Source organism: Artemia sp. Qi Xiang Cuo, chromosome 21 (genome assembly GCF_049724085.1).
Source record: "Artemia sp. Qi Xiang Cuo chromosome 21, ASM4972408v1, whole genome shotgun sequence".
Taxonomy (NCBI): domain Eukaryota; kingdom Metazoa; phylum Arthropoda; class Branchiopoda; order Anostraca; family Artemiidae; genus Artemia; species Artemia sp. Qi Xiang Cuo.
This window is the reverse complement of record NC_142814.1, coordinates 38955802-38976078: the sequence shown is the minus strand read 5'-3', so window position 1 is coordinate 38976078 and position 20277 is coordinate 38955802. Positions and strand designations below refer to the sequence as shown.

General features: G+C 35.2%; 1 protein-coding gene and 1 pseudogene across 3 annotated transcripts in view; one reads left to right on the top strand and one right to left on the bottom strand.

The window, feature by feature from the left end:
* The window catches only part of LOC148939524 (leucine-rich repeat-containing protein 14-like), a 52991-nt gene extending 33549 nt beyond the window's left edge, over positions 1-19442 (bottom strand). Inside the window, exon 1 of one of the 3 annotated variants that reach the window (XM_089106704.1) lies at positions 19355-19442. The gene's annotated coding sequence lies outside the window, so the exon portion shown is untranslated. Of the gene's footprint in view, positions 1-19288 lie in introns of all 3 variants that reach the window. The other 2 variants (XM_089106705.1, XM_089106706.1) reach the window with 2 other exon arrangements.
* Positions 5604-6728, top strand: LOC148939525 (uncharacterized; annotated as a pseudogene).
* Positions 19443-20277: the final 835 nt, after the last annotated feature.

The window sequence follows — 20277 nt, the reverse complement described above, 5'->3', positions numbered from 1 at the left end:
AGAATCAACTTCAGAGGACAAATTATGTGAAGGGAATATGTTTTTGAAATCCCCCGTCCCCCCAAACTCAAAATTTTCCAAAATTCTACTTTAGAATCTTTTTAAATATTTTTAATGCACTATTAGATAGAGAACTACAAAAATCAAAATTGACTTCAGAGGACAAATTATGTTACGGGAAGATGTTTTGGGAATCCCCCTTCCCCCCAAACTCAAAATTTCCCAAAATTCTACTTTAGAAGATTTTTAAATATTTCTAAAGCATAAAAGATAGAGTGCTAAAAAAATCAGAATCGACTTCAGAGGACACGTTATATCAAGGGAAGAGGTTTTTAAAATCCCCTTCCCCCCAAACTCAAAAATTTCCAAAATTTTACTTTATGATCTTTTTTAAATATTTCTAAATCACTAATAGATAGAGGGCTACAAGTTTCAGAATCGACTACAGAGGACACTTTATATCACGGGAAAAGGTTTTTTAAATCCCCCTTCCCCCCTAACTCAAAATTTTCCAAAATTTTATTTTAGAAGCTTTTTAAATATTTCTAAAGCACTAATAGATAGAGTGCTAAAGACATCAGAATCTACTTCAGAGGACACGTTATATCACGGGAAGAGGTTTTTAAAATCTCCCTTCCCCCCAAACTTGAAATTTTCCAAAATTCTACTTTAGAAGCTTTTTAAATATTTCTAAAGCACTAATAGATAGAGCGCTACAAATATCAGAATCGACTTCAGAGGGCACGTTATATCACGGGAAGAGGTTTTTAAAATCCCCCTACCCCCTAACTCAAAATTTTCCAAAATTCTACTTCAGAAGCTTTTTAAATATTTCTAAAGCGCTGAGACATAGAACGCTACAAACAGCAGAATCGACTTTAGAGGGCAATTCATGTCATGGGAAGATGTTTTTGAAATCCCCCTTCCCCCCAAACTCAAAATTTACCAAAATTCCACTTCAGATGCTTTTTTAAATATTTCTAAAGCGCTAAGACATAGAACGCTACAAATATCAGAATCGACTTTAGAGGATAAATTATGTTATGGGAAGATGTTTTTTGAAATCCCCCTTCCCCCCAAACTCAAAATTTCCCAAAATTCTACTTTAGAAGCTTTTTAAATATTTGTAAGTCAACATATACTGACGGCTATACTGACATATACTGATTTGTTATATACTGACGGCGTGCACAGCATTATAATTATGATTTAAGGTTATAACCTACGGTTATGACATTATATATCATCTTGTATACATAATTCAGTTTTGCATAAAAAAAGGTTTGTTTTAAATATTGTTTTTATTAAGTACAAAAGCATGTAGATGTAGCACCTTTCAGTCAACATAATTGCTAAACTATTTAGTCTTTCCTAATTTATTGTTCATATGATATAGTTTTTTTTATTGGTTGTAGCCTGGCAAATGATCTCTCTCCAGAAACAATGCTTACTGGAATTTTTAAGAGCATTTTAAATTTCGAAAATCAATTATTCATTTTGATGGCAGCGCGGGGCCCAATCTCCCTTTATCTGGCCGTGTAAGCACTTGTTAAACTTTAAAATAAAGAGTAGGTAGTCGAGGAGGTGGTAGCCCCCTCGTATGCAGGAAATCTTTTGTTTCTAATGAACTTGCTGATTCTTTTTATGTTTTTTTAAAGAATTTTTGCTTCATTTTAAGAACACTTCGAGAGGTTAGTTTTTTTTTACATTTTTTTAGTATTTTCATTGAAACAAATAAAACAAAAATTGTCCCCTCTTAGATTTTGTAAAATATATTTTGCTCCCCCTCCCAACATAATTTTCACGCAGTCATTTGAAAAATACTTTTTTTATTTTTTACTACTACTGCTAATACTACTAACAACTCATCGCAGCACCAAGCCGCCTGATGCCAACACAGCTACGCACGCTTTTCCTCCGCTCCAATCTATTCAACGCCTCCTTTATTACACCCGCCCAAGACGTTCCCATTTCCTTTAAATCTTTCTTTATGATGTCCTCCCACCCCAGACAAGGACAACCTGCTTTCCGTTTAGCCCTAGACGGTTGGCCGAAAAGAACAATCTTTGGCAATCTGTCATCGTTCATCCACACAACGTACCCTAGCCACCTCAACCTTTCTTTCATTATAGCCCTAGAGAGCGGTATTGAACCACATTTTTCGTATAGCCTATTGTTTGACATACGGTCCGTCAGCCGGGTACCCAGAACAATCCTTAAGTAATTTCTCTAGAAAACATCTTGCAAATCTTCATCCGCTTTTCGGAGCGTCCATGCTTCAGAGCCATATTTGACCATATTCCATATTCCAAAATTCTACTTTAGAAGCTTTTTAAATATTTCTAAAGCATTAATAGATAGAGTTCTAAAAACATCAGAATCGACTTCAGAGGACACGTTATATCACGGGAAGAGGTTTTTAAAATCCCCCTTCCCCCCAAACTCAAAAATTTCCAAAATTTTACTTTAGAAGCTTTTTTAAATATTTCTAAAGCAATAATAGATATAGCGCTACAAGTTTCAAAATCGACTTTAGAGCACAAGTTATATCATGGATCGAGGTTTTTAAAATCCCCCTTCCCCACTAACTCAAAATTTTCCGAAATTTTAATTTAGAGCCTTGTTTAATATTTCTAAAGCACTAATAGATAGAGTGCTAAAAACATCAGAATCGACTTCAGAGGGCACGTTATATCACGGGAAGAGGTTTTTAAAATCCCCCTACCCCCGAACTCAAAATTTTCCAAAATTTTACTTCAGAAGCTTTTTTAAATATTTCTAAAGCGCTGAGACATAGAACGCTACAAACAGCAGAATCGACTTTAGAGGGCAATTCATGTCATGGGAAGATGTTTTTGAAATCCCCCTTCCCCCCAAACTCAAAATTTACCAAAATTCTACTTCAGATGCTTTTTTAAATATTTCTAAAGCGCTAAGACATAGAACGCAACAAACATCAGAATCGACTTTAGAAGACAATTTGTGTCATGGGAAGATGTTTTTGAAATCCCCCTTCCCCCCAAACTCAAAATTTACCAAAATTCTACTTTAGAAGCTTTTTAAATATTTGTAAAGCGCTAAGACATAGAGCGCTACAATATAAGAATCGACTTTAGAGGACAATTTATGTCACGGGAAGATATTTTTGAAATCCCCCTTCCCCCCAAACTCAAAATTTTCCAAAATTGTTACTTTAGAAAATTGTTTAAATATTTCTATAGCGCTAAGACATAGAGCGTTACAAACATCAGAATCAACTTTAGAGGACAATTTATGTCATGGGAAGATGTAGAGGACAAATTATGTTATGGGAAGATGTTTTTGAAATCCCCTTCCCCCAAACTCAAAATTTTCCAAAATTCTACTGTATAAGCTTTTTAAATATTTCTAAAGCACTAATAGATAGAGCGCTACAAATATCAGAATCGACTTCAGAGGACAAATTATGTTATGGGAAGATGATTTTGAAATCCCCCTTACCTTTCATCCCATTCCCCTTTCATACTCTAAAATCTGGTTGATAATTTGAAAAGCCTTATTTTCCACGGGGGTGTTTTTATTTGGAGGGATGGGGATTTCAAAAACCTCTTACCGTGATATAACGTGTCCTTTGAAGTCGATTCTGATGTTTTTAGCGCTCTATGTCTTAGCGCTTTGGAAATATTTAAAAAGCTCCTAAAGTAGAATTTTGGACAATTTTGAGTTGGGGGGGAAGGGGGATTTCAAAAGCATCTTCCCATAACATAATTTATCCTCTCAAATCGATTCTGATATTTTTAGCACTCTATGTCTTAGAGCTTTAGAAATATTTAAAAAAGCTACTAAAGTAAAATTTTGAGTTTGGGGCAAAGGAGGATTTCAAAAACATCTTCCCATGACATAATTTGTCCTCTTAAGTCGATTCTGATGTTTGTAGCGTTCTGTGTCTTACCTAGACCCCAGCACCACGCCGGCGCATCAACCAAACGCTGCCAACGAGAGGCTCGGCTGACCGCCACTGAAGTGTCACAACGTCGCTGGCGTGCCGCTGGAAGAGGCGGTGGTGTTTGGTTGACTTTAAATTAATTTTGCAGCAATTTTTTATTGCATCAACCGCAACGTCAAAGCTTTTCTTTTCTCGTGTGGTTTAAGTATTTTGATTTTCCTGATTAGAAATCAAGCTGGGCTTGCACAATTCCCAAATTTTCAGGGATTCCCCCGAAAATCTATGTGCCACCCCAACAAAAATTTGGTTACCCAAATCCCCGAAAATCATTCAATCATGTTGCCACCCCTAGTGATTTATCACTAGTGACTATCCCTGCCAAATATTACTTTGTATACCATAATTCTTCACTACTCTCTTGTATATTAATTTTCGTCTCTTGTGCTACTTTGCATATAAACCAGACAGATATAATTGCAATATACACGGTTCTTCATATGCTGACCAAAGTATCGTCTTTATGAGATTAAGTAATAAAAACAAGTTTTTTTAAAATGAAAGTAAGAAGCAACATTAAAACTTAAAACCAACAGCAATTATATCGTATATGAAAGGGACTGTCCCCTCCTCCATGCCTTGCTCTTTACGTTATTTTAGCATAAATAGCTAGGGGTTGAGGAGGGGACAGCCCCTTTCATATATGGACTAATTATTGTTCATTCTAAGTTTTAACATTGCTCCTTACTTTCAGTTAATAAAACTTGTTTTTATTTAATTTCTGAACGTTTTCCAACTAATACTGGTTTGATTTTGGCTCCCAGTGCATGAAAAATTAAAACACAATTGGCTTATTGGTTTTGGCAGATTTATTTCGGATATGAAGGGTCGCCCCTCCTCAATAGGTTGCTCTTTACACTAAAGCTATTAGCACTTTTAAAAAAGCTTCCTATTCTAATTAAAAAGCCCCTTTTTTCAATTTTAGTAAACAGTCAAACTTTAACGTAAAGAATAAGGTATTGAGGAGGGGCAATCTTTCATATATGGCATAATTTCTGTTTGTTTTTGAATAATTCTGCTAAATCTGGCTCACCTTCTATGAAATATAACCCTCCCCGTCACGGACCTGCTCCGCGGAAATCTCATCCACCGTCAAGTGTACCTCCCCCCGGCAAATTCCCTCCAAACAATCCTCTCTTTGCCGAAAATCCCTCCTCTCTGTAAAATTGCTTGTGGACAATTCACCTTGAAAAATTCTCCTTAACATTTTTTCATTGGAATAAGACTTTAATCTATATATCGGTTTCTTGGTCACTCCAGAAATGCCCCCTTCCGTGGAAATTATTTCCCAAAAAACAAAACGCACAGAAAAAAGCCTCCAGAACATTTCCAAATAAAAAATTTGGCAAAGAGAATGTAAAACAACTAAAAAGAATTTCATATATTCAGAGTTCAGAGTTCAGTATTGATTCAGAGTTCAGAGAGTTAAGAGCAATTCAATCGGATAAAATAAAGGATTAAATCTGGACAGCTTACGTAACCAATTTTTTACCTGTGTGTGGCTTTGTGCCAAAATTGTGAATATCTTTTTCGAAAACAAGAAAAATAACTTATTGCTTTGTTGCAGTACTAGATCAATTAAGGACTACATTTGTACATTGACAAGATCCAAAGTATGAAAATGGCAAATCAAACATTAGAGGCTGAGAAAATGCAAAATGCCCAGTTTTTGCGAGAAATAAATTTCAAATTGGATTTATTACCAGCGCTTTCGTAGAAAGTTAATGCAATTCCTGGACTTTCGGTTAGCGTTGCTGCCTTACAAGTACAGATGAATAACATTAGTACACAGCTATCTAGAAATGTTGAGACAAATGAAGAAATTAAAAAAGAGCTGGAAAATGTGAAATCAGACCTAGTAATCATATCTGAACGAGCCAACCAGCTCCAAACAGAGCAGAAAAGAACAAATTTGATTATTTATAATTATACTCCGCAACACCATGGTGGGTATACTGTGAAGCAAGAAATAATGGATTTATTAAACCGTGCTATGCCTTCTCTCAAATTAAGTCGATATGATATACGTGACATTTTTAGATTGAAATCAGGGCCAGTAGTAGTGAAGCTAAACTCGGTCGAAATCAGAGACTATATCTTAAGAAATAGTTCCTTATTGAGAAAGGGAGGTCTATCGGTGGCCCCAGATTACACAGCTAAACAAAGAGAAGCCCGTAAATACTTAAAGGAAATTATGAGTCTTGCACAGAACGACGGCCGTGATGCAATGCTACGAGGTGACAAGCTGTTTATCCAAGGCCGACTATTCAGGTACGATGGAAAGGCTGTGATTGAGGTTAAATGTAACTTGGCGCCAGTTAAAAATATTGGTCCACCCCCTAGTTCTAGACTCCCAAATTACCCTGCTGTTATCCCGATGGGGCTAGATAGTGATGCCAGTAATAGCGATGCCGAGACAGTGATACCATCAACAGCCTATTCTCAGGCAGTATCGGCAACTAAACGACCTGCTAGTGCTGTTATTAGCCATAATGACCTACATCAACTAGGCACTCATAACGTGGCACCCAGAGGAAACCATTCTCCAAGAAAAGGACTTAACAAAAGACCTCGCAGTGGTTGTTCCCGTGATTTTGTTGATAATAGTCAGCGAGTGCTAACAGATATTAATAGTCGCAGTCGTGAGTATTACCATTTTGCCTTTTCTTCGACAGAGGCCAGGAACGAGGATCTCCAAGAAATGGCTAGTGATATTATTGCACTGACAGAAAGCATAGACGCATAGGAAATAAAAAGCCATATACTGAGTTTAGTGTCATGGAACATACAAGGACTACGTGATAAGCTACTTTATTTATATGACGATTTACTTTCGTTTGACGTGATTTAGTTTATTGAAACATGGAACGATCATTCTCCTTTGTCACCTCTACCAGGGTTTTCGGTTAAGAAGGTGGTGTCTGAACCATAAAGAAATAACAGAAATCATGGAGGTATTTTGGTTTTAATTAAATCATCAGCCATTGATGGCTATAAAAGAATTAATAGTAGATCTGAAAATTTAATTTGGCTGCGTATTTGTTTTAAATGTGGGAAGAGATTAATTTTGGGCATTGTGTATATCCCTCCACAAAATAGTTCTTATAATCGAGAAAATACTTGGGAAATTTTAGATGATGAATTGTCGCTAATACAAGAAAGTTATAGTGATTTTGAGTGCGTTTTGATGGGGGATTTCAATGCTTATACCGGCGTTGAGGTTGAGGTTCCAGATGTATTAATCCCAGATTTAGGGGATTTGGTCCCAATTTGTTGTAGACTACCGCGAAGTAATAAGGATGAAAAAAGAAAAAGAAATGTTTGGGGAAGAAAGCTCCTGGCGCTTTGCGGGGAACATGGTCTGATCATTGCAAATGGAAGGTTTGGAAATGATAAGGGTTTGGGGGAGTTCACTTGCCTTTCGGGCCCAACTCCAAGTGTTGTAGATTATGTTCTGATTAATACGAAATTTGTACCTGAATCGATTGGTATTGATGTACTAGATTTAGTTGGATCTGATCATAGAGCTATTAAGCTTGAGCTGAACACTGGGAAGCTTCAGGATGTCGTTCCTCGAGTTAGAAATTTATCTAATGGGGAGCTTAGATTAGAGGGCTTAGGAAAAAGAATTAGATATGATTTAAATGATAATGATTTTGAAACATTTAAAAGGGAGCTTATGAAGTTGTATGTAACAAATAAGTTGAAAGCGTTAGAAGAAGATGGAAAAGATATACATGGTATAATTATGGAGTTAAATGAAATAATTTGCAGTTGTGCAGCATCGTGTAATCTGAATAAAAATGAAAATAAAAACGAGCTATATTTTGATTTGGAGTGTAAGTTAATGAAAGAAAAGGTCAGATACTTATTGAATCTTTTAAAAGAATGTGATAAACCTGAAGAGCAAAGTTTAAGATTAGCCGAATATAAAGATAAAAGAAGAGATTACAAAAGGTTAATTAAAAGGAAAAAAAAAGTTTGAGATTAAGAAGAAACTGGATATTGCAAATTATTTTAGAAATAAAGATTTTAAGAAGTTTTGGGGTTATATAAGGAATGATATTGGAAATGAAAAAAGAATGACACAGGTGGCTCCAGACGCCAACTCATGGCCTGATTACCTAGAAAGCTTGGAAGGTGATTGCGCAGAATTACAAGAGGTAACACATACCATAGAGATGGTTGTTTATCCCATGAAGGAACATGATTATGATTTAGGAGGGGAAGTGAATAATGATGAGATTAAGTTTGTATACAAGAATTTAAACGGAGGTTTGGCTGCAGGTGTCGATGGTGTACCACTAACTCTATTTAAGAATTTTCTTTCAATTTTTAGGTAGACAATTGTTTTTATTTGTAATAAGGTGTTAACTTCAGGACAATGGCCAAATGAGTGGAAGAGATCATTGCTTATGCCGCTTTTTAAGAGAGGTAACCCTAAGTTGCACATAAATTATCGTTTAATAGCGCTAGTCCCTGCTTTAAGTAAGATAATGGAGAAAATACTAGATACAAGGCTTTCTAAATGGTTAAATAAAAATAATATAATACATGAAGAACAAGGAGGTTTCAGAACAGGGTACGGGACGGTAGATACAATATTTATTTTAAAGGCATTAATTGATAAATACGGAAAAGGAAAAACTTGTCTTTATGTGGGATTTCTGGACCTCCACAAGGCGTTCGACAGTGTCGACAGAGAGCTATTAAAGGATGCCCCGGTTAGAATTGGCCTCCCTCATTTGTTTGTGAGGTTGATAGTGAGTATGTATATTTGTGTGAGTGGAATCCTGTTAGTTGGGAACAGGTTTTCTAGGTTTTTTAATATTAAGCTGGGTGTAAAACAAGGCAGCACTCTTTCTCCTAAATTGTTTAACATTTTTATAAATGATGTTGTTGATTATCTAGAGAATAGATGGGCTCCGAATGTTAGTCTAGGGAACCATAAACTATCACTACTATTATTTGCAGATGATATTGCCTTGGTGGCTAGCACACCCCAAGATCTGCAGACGCTTTTGAGTCTTATAGATGATTATTTGCATATGAAAAAACTAAGGCTGAATGTTGAAAAGAGTGAAGTTGTTATTTTTAAAAAAAGGAAAACAAGTGGCGAAGATAATTATAAATTTAAATTTAATAATGAGGAACTTAAAGCAAGTAAAAGAATAAAATATTTAGGATTTGTTTTATCGGAAAATTGAAGTTTAAAGAGTCATGTTGATGAATTAATTAATAGAGGTAAAGTGGCCATGTCTGTAATTTTTAGAAATCCGACGATAATGGGAATTAAAAACCTAAAAATGCACAAAAGAATATTTATTACAAAAATTTTACCAGTATTAGAGTATGGAGCGGAGATTTGGGGCGGAGAAGCGGCACAGAAGTTGGAGTCCCTCCAGCTCCAGTATTATAAAAGACTATTTGGATTACATCAGACAACTCATTCACAGGTTCTGAAAGGTGATATGGACCTGTTTTCGTTAAAACTACGTAGGTCTATTTTGATGCTTAGATTTTGGTTGAAGATCATTAGGTGTAATGAAGACAGACTAGTAAGTGCTGCTTATTATCAGATGTTGAGCTATGATTCGAAAAGGTCGTGGCCATCCCAAATTAGGTCATTACTAAAAAGTGTGGGAATGGCTTACTTATGGAATGACGGTCTTGGTTCCCCTGATCTACCAACAAATTTAGTAAGCCAGGTACGATTTATCTTAGAGTGTCAAGAAATTCAATATTGGCAAGGGCTGGTTTTAAATTCTGCTACATTGAATCATTATAATCAGGTTAAACCTAGTTTTGGAGAGGAAATTTATTTTAAATTCAATTTACCGGCTATGATTTTATGTCGATGGATTCAGCTTAGGGCGAATTGCCTTCCAATCTAGAGCAGACAAATGGTGTTCGACAGGGGGACAGTACATCTTGATGGTCGGTATGTGTGTCCTCTTTGTAGGGATGAGGACGAAGATTTGGACCATTTTCTCCGAAAGTGCCCGGTGCTCTTTGATTTAAGGGAAAATTACTTACATGGGATTGTTTTGCTGCTTCCAAATATCTTACAAAGTAGTAATCCAACCACAATATTTCGTATTGGTGCGTACATAGAGAAGGGATTAAAAAGAAGGAAATGTTTTTACAATTAATTATTATTAATTATATGGAATTAAAGTTTTTTTTTTTTTTTTTTTTTGTATTTTAACAGAAGGTATTTTTCGCTATGTATTCATGTTAATGTGTGTTTGTAATTTGCTCTGTTGTAATTTTTCTATTTTCATATTTTTTGTGTGTATATGGCTCTTGGGCTTTTTGAAATACACGATCTATCTATCTATCTATAGTAATTCTGTCAATACCCCCCAGTGTAACATTTCCCCCAGAATATTCACTCATCTGAAATTTCCCTCCCAAAGGAAAATTCTCCCCTTAGAAATCCACCCCAAGCACAACTTTCCCCCTGGCTAAGGTGCATCTTTGCACTTCTAAACGTTTTATGGAGAGTCCGTAACTACACGAAGTCCATGCTAGTGTTTCAATAAACTCAACAGAAACTTTATGAGCGCATGGACCTGTAAAAATAAAAACATCTTCTCATAACATAAATTGTCCTCTAAAAACAATTTGGATTTTTTTTAGTGGTCTAGGCTATTTCTTTTCAAATCTTTTCCCTAATTAATACAGCTTAAATGGATTGGCTTATCAACACACTCTCCAACCCCATGGCATTTGCATGCTATGATAAGCAAACTTATGACATCACTAACGGGTTTCCTAAGCAGGTCAGTTATATAGTAAACAAGTTTAAATGGATGAAAAAGGAATGTTAAAGGAACTTTAGAAAGCTTTTTAAATATTTCTAAAGCACTAATAGATAGAGCGCTACAAATATCAGAATCGACTTTAGAGGACAATTTATGTCATGGGAAGATGTTTTTGAAACCCCCCTTCCCCCCAAACTCAAAATTCTACGTTAGAAGCTTTTTAAATATTTCTAAAGCACTAAGAGAAAGAGCACTACAAATATCAGAATCGACTTTAGAGAACAAATTATATTATGGGAAGAAGTTTTTGAAATCCCCCTTCCCCCCAAACTCAAAATTTTCCAAAATTCTACCTTAGAAGCTTTTTAAATATTTGTAAAGCGCTAAGACAACGAGCGCTAAAAAAGAAATAATAGACTTTATATAAAACATTTTTTTATGGGAATATGTTTGTTAAACCCCCCTTTACCACAAACTAATAAATTTTTAAAAGTCTAGCCTTCTTTTCCATGGGGGGGGGGGTGATGACACCAGCGGTTAATTTATTTGGACAGTGTGAATGCCTAAAAAAATTATATCTATGTAATAGGGCCACCCACAAATTAAATAATAATAGCAAGGTATCTAGAAATGTTTTTAACTAAAAAAAAAAAAAAAGAGAACATCCTTGTATAAAGTAAATGTAATCTTTCATTTAAGTTTTTTTTTTTTGAACAGACATCAGTGCCGACTCGAAAGCATTACGGTTTCTACCAAAGTTAAATTTCTGCAACCTGGGACTAAACAAGCAAAATGATTCAATTTTCTACTGTCGAGGCAGTCTTAGAGTTGTATTAAAACCATAGCATGTTATTGAGAAGCAGGAATTGTGATAACTGTGGCCAGATTTGCGTAAAATATAGAAATTCGTTTTGTTGCCAGAAGTCTAGGCTTATACCTATCCGAGGTGGCCGCGAATATTCTCAGGTAAAGTGTAATTTTTCAAAATCAATCTATGACAAAACATGGATGGCTGGTTCACACCTTTCTCTGCTAAAAAATTTCTGTTTTTTGATGATTTGGCTTCAAATACCGCCTCTAAGGGAGAATTTCATGATCAAAAATGTTATTTGTTGTAAAAAAAACGATTTCGGATTGGAGCCAGTTCTGAACAGAGGTTTGTATGTACATATGTCATTCAAACTCCGCTCCTTTGGGAGGAGAAGGAGTCATTGTTGAGATAGATGAAGCCAAATTTGGGAAGCGTAAATATAATCGTGGTCGGATTGTCGCGGATGCTTGGGTGTTTGGTGGAATAGAGTGAAGAACTGTTAATTCATTCATGGCTTCTGTGCCGGATAGAAGTAGTGCCACGTTGTTGGGAATTATACAAAACCGAATCCTGCCAGGGACAACAATTATCAGTGACTGTTGGAGGGCCTACGATTGCCTGGCTAGCCAGGGTTATTAGCATTTACACATCAACCACAGCATGAATTTTGTTGACGCCGCAACAGGTGCTCACACAAAATATCGAAAGACACTGGCTTGAAGTTTGAGAAAATATACCAGCATATGGCAGAAGAGAAGAACATATGGAAGGATATCTAACAGAGCACTATTTCAAAAAAAATATTTCAACTCCTCGAGAATGCACCATTTCATGAAACATATATCGGAGCTTTATAACCCCAACTAATTTGTTTTTTATGGGTATTATTTACTAGTTAATTTTTAAAACGTTGTAACAGAAAATATGGCAATTTACGATATCTAGCCCCATTTGTTCTTAAAGCAATCCAAATGTTTTTTTCCAAATAGTTTAGTGTAGCAATCTTCATTCTTGAAGCTACGAGACGTTATTGAAATGTAACTAGGGAGGGGGAGAGCGGGGGCGGAAGTAAATATTTAACTATAGAATAATTGGTACTTGTGCATTATAAATAACCCACCACCATGCACGACATAAGTTAAGTTTGGTTACTGCTAATGAAATAAAATAAAATACGATGAATATACTAGTTTAGAAACAAATTTGGGCAACATATTTGCACAGTAGGGGGTGGGGGTAAATTATAGCATATATTAAATACGTAACCTAACCTATGTACCTTTTTCCCTCTCTAAACCCAAAAAAACAACAGTTTAAATATTGTAAACGCAATAAGAAATCACGCTTTTTGATCCATTTGTCTAACAAATACCCGTTTGTCTGGTTTCCTTGTACAGTCTATAGCGGTGGGTTATTTATAATGCACAAGTACCGAATAATCTATATTTGTTTTGATTATTTTTTTTGGAGACCCCTTAACATTTTGAGTTGGGTAACCACATAAAACATATTCAAATAGCTTAATCCTATAATGTTGAAAAATTTTGCTTTTCTTTTTTACATCCGCGATTCAAAATATGTAGAAAATGCTGGAACTTATATAAAAATTTTCTTTCGAGGGTGGAAAGGTTAGCTGCAGGGGGATTTGATAGCTGGGGGTGGGGGAGGAGGGGGACTAAATAGGTTGAGTCACAAGTTCGAACCTTAAAACATACAGGGGTTAGGACGTACTATTTTTGTTAAACAATAAAAACTTTAGCGTAAAGAGCGAGGCGTTGAAGAGGGGACAGCCCCTTTCATATACGGAATAATTTCTGTTCGTTTTAAGTTTTAATGTCGCTCCTTATTTTCAGTTTAAAAAACTTGTTTTTTATCTAAAGGCTGCAAAAACGGGAGTTTGGGGGGCGGCAGGCCCCCCAACTGTACCTCCTAACCCCTGTCCGTTTTATCGTTCGAACTTGTGACTCAGCCTGTTTAACGTAAAACGTAGTAACGTTAAAAACGTAGTTTTTTTAAAAATAATTTCTGCACGTTTTGTGTCTTAGCGCTTTACAAATATTTAAAAAAGCTTCTAAAGTAGAATTTTGGAAAATTTTGAGTTTGGGGGGAAGGAGGATTTCAAAAACATCTTTTAACAACATAATTTGTCCTCTGAAGTCGATCTTTATATTTGTAGCGCTCTGTCTATTAGTGCTTTATAAATATTTTGAAATATTCTAAATTAGAATTTTGGACAGTTTTTAGTTTGCGGGAAGGTGGATTTTAAAAACCTCTTCCCGTGATATAACGTGTCCTCTGAATTCGATTCTGAAATTTGTAGTGCTCTATCTATTAGTGTTTTAGAAATATTTAAAAAGCTTCTAAAGTAGAATTTTGGACAATTTTGAGTTTGGGGGGAAGGGGGATTTCAATAACCTCTTCCCGTGATATAACGTGTCCTCTGAAGCCGATTCTGATGTTTTTAGCACTCTATCTATTAGTGCTTTAGAAATATTTAAAAAGCTTCAAAAGTAGAATTTTGGAAAATTTTGAGTTTTGGGGGAAGGGGGAGTTTGGGGGGACGGGGGATTTCAAAAACATCTTCCCATAACAATATTTGTCCTCTGAAGTCGATTCTGATGTTTTTAGCACTCTATCTATTAGTGCTTTAGAAATATTTTAAAATCTTCTAAAGTATAATTTTTGAAAATTTTGAGTTTGGGGGGAAGGGGGATTTCAAAAACATCTTCCCATAATATAATTTGTTCTCTAAAGATGATTCTGATGTTTGTAGCGCTCTATGTCTTAGCGCTTTAGAAATATTTTAAAAGCTCCTAAAGTAGAATTTTAGAAAATTTCGAGTTTGGGGGGGAAGAGTGATTTTCCAAACCTCGTCCCGTGATATACTGGGTCCTCTGAAGTCGACTTTGATGTTTTTAACACTCTATCTATTAGTGCTTTAGGAATATTTTCAAAGCTTCTAAACTAGAATTTTTGAAAATATTGAGTTTGGGGGGAAGGGGGTTTTCAAAAACATCTTCCCATAACATAATTTATCCTCTACAGTTGATTCTGATGTTTGTAGCGCTCTATGTCTTAGCACTTTAGAAATATTTAAAAAAACTTTTAAAGTAAAATTTTGTAAAATTTTGAGCTTGGGGGAAGGAGGATTTCAAAAACATCTTCCCATAACATAATTTGTCCTCTTAAGTCGATTCAGATATTTGTAGTGCTCTATCTATTAGTGATTTGGAAATATTTAAAAATCTTCTAAAGTAGAATTTTTGAAAATTTTGTGGTTGGGGGGAAGGGGGATTCCAAAAACATCTTTCCGTAAAAATATTTGTACTCTGAAGTATATTCTGATGATTTTAGCACTCTTATCTATTTGTTCTTTAAAAATATTTTAAAAGATTCTAAAGTATAATTTTATAAAATTTTGAGATTGGGGGGACGGGGGATTTCAAAAACCTCTTCCCTTAATATAATTTGTACTCTAAAGTTGATTGTCATGTTTTTAGCGCTCTATGTCTTAGCGCTTTAGAAATATTTTAAAAGCTCCTAAAGTAGAATTTTAGAAAATTTCGAGTTTGGGGGGAAGGGGGATTTTCAAAACCTCTTCCCGTGATATACCGTGTCCTCTGAAGTCGATTCTGAATGTTTTTAACACTCTATCTATTAGTGCTTTAGAAATATTTTAAAAGCTTCTAAACTAGAATTTTGGAAAATTTTGAGTTTCGGGGGAAGGGGGATTTCAAAAACTTCTTCCCATAACATAATTTATCCTCTACAGTTGATTCTGGTGCTTGTAGCGCTCTATGTCTTAGCGCTTTAGAAATATTTAAAAAAACTTCGAAAGTAAAATTTTGGAAAATTTTGAGTTTGGGGGAAGGGGGATTTCAAAAACATCTTCCCATAACATAGTTTGTCCTCCGAAGTCGATTCTATTATTTGAAGCGATCTTTGACTGAGTACTTTTGAAATATATTAACAGCTTCGAAAGTAAAATTTTGTAAAATTTTGAGGTTGGGGGGACGAGAGATTTAAAAATTGTATTTCCGTTAAAGAATGTTTACTCTGACGTCGTGTGGGAGGTTTTTATCTCTCTATATATTAGTGCTTTATAAATATTTTGAAAGCTTCTAATGTAGAATTTTAGAAAATTTCGAGTTTGGGGGGAAGGGGGATTTTCCAAACCTCTTCCCGTGATATACCGTGTCCTCTGAAGTCGATTCTGATGTTTTTAACACTCTATCTATTAGTGCTTTAGAAATATTTTAAAAGCTTCTAAACTAGAATTTTGAGTTTGGGGGGAAGGGGGATTTCAAAAACATCTTCCCATAATATAATTTGTCCTCTAAAGATGATTCTGATGTTTGTAGCGCTCTATGTCTTAGCGCTTTAGAAATACTTAAAAAAGATTCTAAAGTAGAATTTTGGAAAATTTGGAGTTTGGGGGGACGGGGGATTTTAAAAACCTCTTCTTGTGATATAACGTGTCCTCTGACGTTGATTCTGATGATTTTAGCGCTCTATGTCTTAGTGCTTAAGAAATATTTTAAAATCTTCTAAAGCATAATTTTTGAAAATTTTGAGTTTGGGGGGAAGGAGGATTTCAAAAACATCTTACCATAATATAATTTGTTCTCTAAAGATGATTCTGAGGTTTGTAGCTCTCTATGTCTTAGCGCGTTAGAAATATTTTAAGAGCTCCTAAAGAAGAATTTTAAAAAATTTTGAGTTTGGGGGGAAGGGGGATTTTCCAAACCTCTTCCCGTGATATACTGTGTCCTCTGAAGTTGATTCTGATGTTTTTAACACTCAATCTATCAGTTCTTTAGAAATATTTTAAAATCTACTAAACTAGAATTTTTGAAAATTTTGATTTTGGGGGGAAGGGGGATTTCAAAAACATCTTCCCATAATATAAGTTGTCCTCTCAAGATGATTATGATGTATGTAGCACTCTATGTCTTAGCGCTTTAGAAATATTTAAAACGCTCCTAAAGTAGAATTTTAGAAAATTTTGAGTTTGGGGGGAAGGGGGATTTTAAAAGCCTCTTCCTGTGATATAACGTGTCCTCTGAAGTCGATTCTGATGTTTTTAACGCTATCTATTAGTGCTTTAGATATATTTTAAAAGCTTCTAAAGTAGAATTTTGGAAAATTTTGAGTTTGGGGCGAAGGGGGTATCAAAAACATCTTACCATAATATAATTTGTCCTCTACAGATGATACTGATGTTTGTAGCGCTCTATTTCTTAGCGCTTTAGAAATATTTAAAAAAGCTTCTAAAGTAGAATTTTGGAAAATTTTGAGTTTTGGGGGAAGGGGGATTTTCAAAACCTCTTCCCGTGATATAACGTGTCCTCTGAAGTCGATTCTGATGTTTTTAGCGCTCTATGTCTTAGCGCTTTAGAACTATTGAAAAAAGCTCCTAAAGTAGAATTTTAGAAAATTTTGAGTTTGGGGGGAAGGGGGATTTCAAAAACATCTTCCCATAACATAATTTATCCTCTTAAGTTGATTCTGATGTTTGTAGCGCTCTATGTCTTAGCGCTTTAGAAATATTTTAAAAGCTTCTAAAGTAAAATTTTGGAAAATTTTGAGTTTGGGGGAAGGGGGATTTCAAAAACATCTTCCCATAACATAATTTGTCCCCTGAAGTAGATTCCGATATTTGTAGCGCTCTATCTATTAGTGATTTAGAAATATTTAAAAAGCTTCTAAAGTAGAATTTTAGAAAATTTTGAGTTTGGGGGGAAGGGGGATTTCAAACACCACGACCCGTAGCTATATCTGTCCTCTGAAGTTGATTCTGATGTTTATAGCACTCTCTCTATCTGTGACTTGTAAATATATAAAAAGATTATAAGTAATAATTTTAGACCATTTTTAGGTTGGGGGGACGGGGGATTTCAAAATCCTCTTCCCGTGACAAAATTTGTCCTCTCAAGATGATTGTGATGTTTGTAGCGCTCTATGTCTTAGCGCTTTAAGAAATATTTAAAACAGCTTCTAAAGTAGAAATTTGGAAAATTTTGAGTTTGGGGGGAAGGGGAATTTTAAAAACCTCTTCCTGTGATATAGCGTGTCCTCTGAAGTCGATTCTGATGTTTGTAGCGCTCTATCTCTTAGTGCTTTAGAAATATTTAAAAAGCTCCTAAAGTAGAATTTTAGAAAATTTTGAGTTTGGGGGGAAGGGGGATTTCAAAAACATCTTCCCATAACATAATTTATCCTCTACAGTTGATTCTGATGTTTGTAGCGCTCTATGTCTTAGCGCTTTACAAATATTTAAAAAAAACTTTGAAAGTAAAATTTTGGAAAATTTTGAGTTTGGGGGAAGGGGGATTTCAAAAACATCTTCCCATAACATAATTTTTCCTCTGGAGTCGATTCCGATATTTTTAGCGCTCTTTCTATGAGTGATTTTGAAATATTTAAAAAGCTTCTAAAGTAGAATTTTTGAAAATTTTGAGTTTGGGGGGAAGGGGGATTTCAAAAACATCTTCCCGTAACAATATTTGTCCTCTGAAGTCGATTCTGATGTTTTTAGCACTCCATCTATGATTGCTTTATAAATATTTTAAAAGCTTCTCAAGTAGAATTTTGGAAAATTTTGAGTTTGGGGGGAAGGAGGATTTTAAAAACCTCTTCCCGTGATATAACGTGTCCCCTGAAGTCGATTCTGATGTTTTTAGCACTCTATGTCTTAGCGCTTTAGAAATATTTAAAAAGCTCCTAAAGTAAAATTTTAAAAAATTTTGAGTTTGGGGGGAGGGGGGATTTCAAAAGCATCTTCCAGTGAAATAAAGTGTCCTCTGAAGTCGATTCTGATGTTTTTAGCACTCTATCTATTAGTGCTTTAGAAATATTTTAAAAGCTTCTAAAGTAGAATTTTGGAAAATTTTGAGTTTGGGGGGAATGGGGATTTTAAAAAAAACTTCCCATGACATAATTTTTCCTCTGAAGTCGATTCTGATGTTTTTAGCACTCTATCTTTTAGTTCTTTAGAAATACTTTAAAAGCTTCTAAAGTAGAATTTTAGAAAATTTTAAGTTTGGATAGAAGGGGAATTTCAAAAACATCTTCCCATGACATAATTTGTCCTCTAAAAAGCATTGGGTTATTTTTACTTGTCTCTCTTGTCAGATCCTTTCCCTAATTAATACAGTTTAAATGGTCTTATCAACAGAGTTGTTTGGCATGTGCCTGCTACCCTTAAGGGTAAGGGTTTCTGATAAGACAAGTGTGACATCACAACAAACCTGGTTTCATATACCATAAAGAAAGTTGGCATGGGTTGAAAATTAAATGGCTTAGGAATTTAAATAGGATTTTGGAATATATTTTAATGAACAAGGTTAAACGCAGAAGTTGTGTAAGGTAAGCAGTGATTTATATTTATGATAGTAATAAAGGATGAAATATAAGTTAAAAAAAACTAGTAATGTGCATTAATTGACCCTTATATAGAGGGGGGGATGATTGGAGGTAGGTACTTCAAAGTACCTTCCCAGGACACACCTTAGCATGTACATCCATCCCTGAAAGTCTCATTTTCCTAACCCAACCCCTTTCCAAGATAGCCAAAAGTAAGTAAAGTAGAATTTTACCGGAATTAATTTTCAGATTTAAACTAAGACAATTCTAGGTTGCCTCCAATGTCACAGAATGACTTAACCTAGGCCTAGCCTAAAATGTACATGACAAAATTAGTATTTTTCATTTGAAAAAAAAAACTACCAGAAAATATAAAATGATTCAAAAAGCAGATAAGATCTAGAAAATGATATACAGCTATCTCCTCACGTCTTTAAGACTCTGGCGAAACAAGCTTCAGTAAAAAACAAGCATGCGTTTTTATTTAAATTGATCGCATAAACTTCGCATCTTGGCGAGTTACATACTGCTGACATGTCAAGCGATATAAAGCCGATTTCCCGAAAGAGTGATTTCCGCTCAAAAAGAGTAAAGACCAAAATTTGCGCGTGCACAGTTGACATTGCGCGTACGCCCTTCCACTCTTCTGGTCACGCTCACTCCATTCAAGTCCCTCATTTCACCATAAATTGTCCTCTGGCTATATAAATATTCACCTTAAACTGGTTAAAAATGTTTTGAAATAAGGGCTACTTTTTCAGATCTTTAAAGAATTAGTCATAGGCAGCGTAAGAAGTATCAAACCAGTAGCTGTAAAAACCTTTGGAGGAGCCTTATCCAACTGGAATTTGGAGGTTCTAGAGCCCTTTGTAAGATTCAAAAGTGATTGGAGGGTAACCTGTCTTCCTACCATCCCTGATTTTACAGCCCTCTCCCCAAACACATCCGACCAGAAATTTGAGATAGCAATTTTCTTTAAAATGGTTTAAAGGTTCAATAAATATGCTTCCGGGATAGTACAGCTGCGATGGCCACTACTACAACCCCTACTACTGTGAATACTTCTACGACTACTACCGAAAAGGCTACTACTACCACTACTCTTAAAACTGCTACAACTACAACTACTACGAGTATCACTACTACGACTACTACTGCTACTACGGCTGCTGGTACTGATATAACTATAGGTATAACCACAATCCCTATGCTTAGCACTTCTACGACTACTAAAACGAGGACTATTACCGCGACTATTACTATACCTACATTACAACAAACTCTACTACTATTACTACTACCACCACTGGAAGTACTACAACTATCTCTACCGTGATTACTACTACTGTGAC